We start from the raw sequence: 4,742 nt of genomic DNA, 5'->3' as shown, positions 1-4,742 counted from the left end.
ATAAAAGTGGGCAAAGGATATGAACAGGTACTTTTCAAAAGAAGACATACGTGCAGCCAACAAGCATATGAAAAAATGCTCATTATCACTAATCATTAGAGAAATGCAAATTAAAACCACAATGAGATATCATCTCACACCATCCAGAATGGCTATTACTAAAAAGTCAAAAAAATAGGCTGGGCACAGTGGCTCAGCACTTTGGGAGGCCGAAGTGGGTGGATCACAAGATTGGGGGTTTGAGACCAGCCTGACCTACATGGTGAAATCCCGTTTCTACTAAAAATACAAAAATTAGCCAGGTGTGGTGGCACACATCTGTAATCCCTGCTACTCAGGAGGCTGAGGCAGGAGAATTGCTTGAACCTGGGAGGTGGAGGTTGCAGTGAGCCAAGATGACACCATTGCACTCCAGCCTGGGTGACAGAGTGAGATTTCATCTCTAAATAAATAAATAAATAAATAAATAAATAACAGATGCTGGTGAGGTTGAAGAGAAAAGGGAATACTTATCACTGCTGGTGGGAGTGTCAGTTAGTTCAACGATTGTGGAAAGCAGTATGGTGATTCCTCAAAGAACTAAAATCAGAACTACCATTTGACCCAGCAACCCCTTTACTGGGTATATACCTAGAGGAATATAAATCATTCCACCAGAAAGACACATGCATGTGAATGTTCACTGCAATACTATTCACAATAGCAAAGACATGGAATCAATCTAAATGGCCATCAATAGCATATTGGACAAAGAAAATGTGGTGCACATACACCACAGAATACTATGCAGCCATAAAAAAGCCATGAAATCATGTCCTTTTCAGGAACATGGATATGCAGGAGCTGGAGGTCATTATCCTTAGGAAACTAATGCAGGAACAAAAAACCAAATACCACATGTTCTCACTTATAAGTGGGAGCTACATAATGAGAATGAATTGGGCCGGATATGGTGGCTCACGCCTGTAATCCCAGCAATTTGGGAGGCTGAGGCGGGTGGATCACTTGAGGTTAGGAGTTTGAGACCAGCCTGGCCAACATGGTGGAACCCCATGTCTACCAAAAATACAAAAATTAGCTGGGCATCGTGGTGAACACCTGTAATCCCAGCTACTCAGGAGGCTGAGGCAGGAGAATTGCTTAAACCTGAGAGGCGGAGGTTGCAGTGAGCCGAGATCATGCCACTGCTCTCCAGCCTGGGCAACAGGGCGAGACTCTGTCTCAGAAAATAAAAAAAGAGAGAGAGAGAGAACCAATGGACACAAAGAGGGGAACAACAGACACTGGGGTCTCTTTGAGGGAGAAGGGTGCGAGGAGGAAGAGGATCAGGAAAAATAACTATGGAGTACTATGCTGAATACCCGGGTGATGAAATAATCTGTACACCAAACCCCCATGACATGAGTTTGCCTGTGTTAACAAACCTGTACATGTACCCCTGAACCTAAAATAAAAGTTTAAGAAAAATGCTATAGCCATGACTGCAAAGGAAACAATCAACCAAGTGAAAAACAACCCACAGAATGGGGAAAATATTTGCAAACTATCCATCTGACAAAGGATTAATAACTAGAATATATAAGGAACTCAAACAACTCTATAGGAAAACAATCTAATGATCTAATTAAAAATGGGCAAAAGATCTGAACAGACATTTTTCAAAAGAAGACACACAAATGTTCCTGGAGGTTAATGTGTGTGGCATGGCACGGAAGAAGATGATGTTGGTTGGAAGGAAGGGGTCAGATCACTCCATGGCTGGAATATTCATCAGAGGTGACCTGAGGTGATTGCGGGTGGTGCACTGCATCTATGCCCATTAGCTATGGGTGGGGGGGCCCTGTCCAAGTTGAAAGGATCCCCACCAAAGTGGCACACACCCAACTCCAACTGGAGTGTGACCTACCTCAGAGGGCTCCTCTAGGCTAGAAGCTACTGTCCATCCCCACAGGCAGAGACAGTTCCTGGAAGATGGAGGGAGGGAGTATGGAGACAGGTAAAGAATGCTGAGAGAGAGAGAGAAAGCGCTCTGTAAGGACTAGACCCCAGCGTGCTGCCTAGCAACAAAAGCAAACCCTTCATGACCCCAGAGCACTACCTCAATTCTGCAGCTGCCTCAGGCTGCAACTTGGAAACTCCAACTCTGCCCACAAGGTAAGAACTAAAGCATCTAACTTCATCTAGCCTATGACCAAAGGAGGAGGAGCACTTGGGTTCTATATCAGCTGCACATAACAGAAGACCTGACTAACAGGGGCTTAACCACAAATGTATCCATTCGTCTCACCTGACAAAATGTCTAGAGATAGGTAGCTCTAAGGTTGTGTAACCTCCTTGCAATTGTATGGGCCTTCATCTCAGGGTCACAAAATGGCTGCCAAAGCTCCAGGCATGACATCCTCACACCATAGTAATCCAAGTAGAAAGGAAGAGGACTGGTGGGAAAGGACCTTCTGGTAATACAAACCTCTCTTATTACAGAAGAAAATTGAAAGTCACCCAGCAAACATCCCCCCTTGTATCTCACAGGCCAGAATTAGGTCATATGCTCAGTTTCCTAAACCAATCACTGGCAAAGATAAATAGGATACTGTAATTACTTTAATCCTGATTTCTCACCTGGGGCTAGGAGTGGCCTTCCAAACAAAACTGGGCTTCTTTTAACAAGGTTAGGCAAAGCAACAGTGCCCCAACCTATTCATTACCCTTCTCTTCCCGTGAACTTGGCCCTTGATAATCAAATCCATTTGGCCTGCTCACAGAAGAAAGGAGGAGCACTCTTCTTAATGAGAGGGGAAAGACTCTGTGGGAGGGCCAGTTTCTGCTCATTATGCTGAAATTCTTGCCACAAACATTCCCCCATGGAATCCCAATGATGTGGATCTCCAGAGGCAGTCTCTGCTATATCCCACACCCAAGGACTCAGGACTTCTTTAATACATCTCAAGACAGACCACAATTCCACAACAAATTTACTAGTTGTGGATATTTTACAGGAGATCTCACAGAAACAGAAACAGAGTGAAGAGCCTCTGCTGAGCCCTTCACTCTAATAATTCTGCCTTGAACAACCTTTCCAGAGCTATCACTCTGATAGCTCACCACCACTCCTCTGTCTTTCCTTCACATATCCTCAGCAAAAATTGCCCGAGTTATCTGCTATTGCTTTCAGCTTACTTTATCCACTCAACCAAACAAAAGTCCAACAGCAGTTCATGGGTCTGTAACCAAATATTCTTCCTCAAGCAAAGCAACTAAAATTTCCATTCAATATTATATATATTAATAATTAGGATAAGAAGGAGAGCAAAGGAATAAAGTGTGAAGATTAAAGTGGTAATTCGGTAAGAAATATGAAAAGGGAAGCCGGGCATGGTGGTTCACGCCTGTAATCCCAGCACTTTGGGAGACAAAGGCTGGAAGATGACCTGAGGTCAGGAGTTCAAGACCAGCCTGGCCAACGTGGTGAAAACAGATCTCTACTAAAATTACAAAAATTAGCCAGGCATGGTGGCAGGCACCTGTAATTCCAGCTACTCAGGAGGCTGAGGTGAGAGAATTGCCTGAACCTGGGAGGCGGAAGTTACAGTGAGCCGAGATTGCCACTGTACACTCTAGCCTGGGTGACAGAGCAAGACTCCATCTCAAAAAAAAAAAAAGAAAGAAAGAAAGGAAATAAAGGGGAGCATTGATTGTTGTATCTTTAGACAGGTATTCGTTTTTTAGGTCACCCAAGGGTAGCTAACTTTTACAATTGAAAGTCCTTTCCCTGTGATATAAAAAATATACCCAAAGCAAGAACAAGACAAAGTCAGTTCAGGTTGTCATGTTCTATTTTAATTAGCTCTAATTTCATGTTCAAACTTTTCTATGCAGGCATATGTGTGTATTAAATATCATTATTAATTAGCCAAACGGATCCAATCCCCCACACCCCTCAAAAGCTTGCTATGGTGACACCAACTTTTCAGGTACCTGTCTGACATAGACAGTCAATTATTGATGTCCCTCTAGAATCTGCTGTGCCTGAGAGCTTGCCATGGTATCTTTCCCTCCATTATGACCCAGGCAGAACAGGCAGAGAATAAAGTAAATGAAGCACTCAAAGACCCATTAACCTTAGCCTGCTGAGAGCTGAGCTTAGCCTGCTGAGAGATGGTGCACTTGCTACCTAAGATGGTTTGGATATTTGTCCTCTTCAAATCTTATAATGAAATTTGGTCCCAGTGTTGGAGATGAGGCCAACTGGGAGGTGTTTGGATCATGGAGGTGGATCTCTCATGAATGGCTTGGTGCCATCCCCATGGTAATGAGTAAGTTCTCACTCTATTAGTTAATGTAATAGCTGGTTGTTTAGAAGAGCATGGTGGGCAAGGTGTGTAACTCACGCCTGTAATCCCAGAACTTTGGGAATGGACAGATCACTTGAGGCCAGGAGTTCGAGACCATCCTGACCAACAGAGCAAAAACTCATCTCTACTAAAAATACAAAAACATTAGCTGGGCATGGTGGTGCACACCTGTAAACCCAGCTACTCAGGACGCTGAGACACAAGAATCACTTGAACCAGAGAGGTGGAGGTCACAGTAAATCGAGATCACACCACTGCACTCCAGCCTGAGCAAGAAAAGAAAGAAGAAGAAGAAAAGAAGAAGAAGAAGGAGAAGGAGAAGGAGAAGGAGAAGGAGAGGAAGAGGAAGAAGAGGAAGAGGAGGAGGAGGAGGAGAAGGAGGAGGAGGAG

At 43.9% G+C, this 4,742-nt stretch overlaps 1 pseudogene; it reads left to right on the top strand.

Annotated features, from left to right (window-relative positions):
- Positions 1-2,080: 2,080 nt before the first annotated feature.
- Positions 2,081-4,742, top strand: part of LOC108532383 (ADP/ATP translocase 2 pseudogene) — a 19,155-nt pseudogene continuing 16,493 nt past the window's right edge.

This window comes from Rhinopithecus bieti, unplaced genomic scaffold (genome assembly GCF_001698545.2).
Source record: "Rhinopithecus bieti isolate Rb0 unplaced genomic scaffold, ASM169854v2 scaffold_10015, whole genome shotgun sequence".
Lineage (NCBI taxonomy): Eukaryota > Metazoa > Chordata > Mammalia > Primates > Cercopithecidae > Rhinopithecus > Rhinopithecus bieti.
The sequence above is the reverse complement of the archived record's forward strand: the minus strand, read 5'-3'. Positions and strand labels throughout refer to the sequence as shown.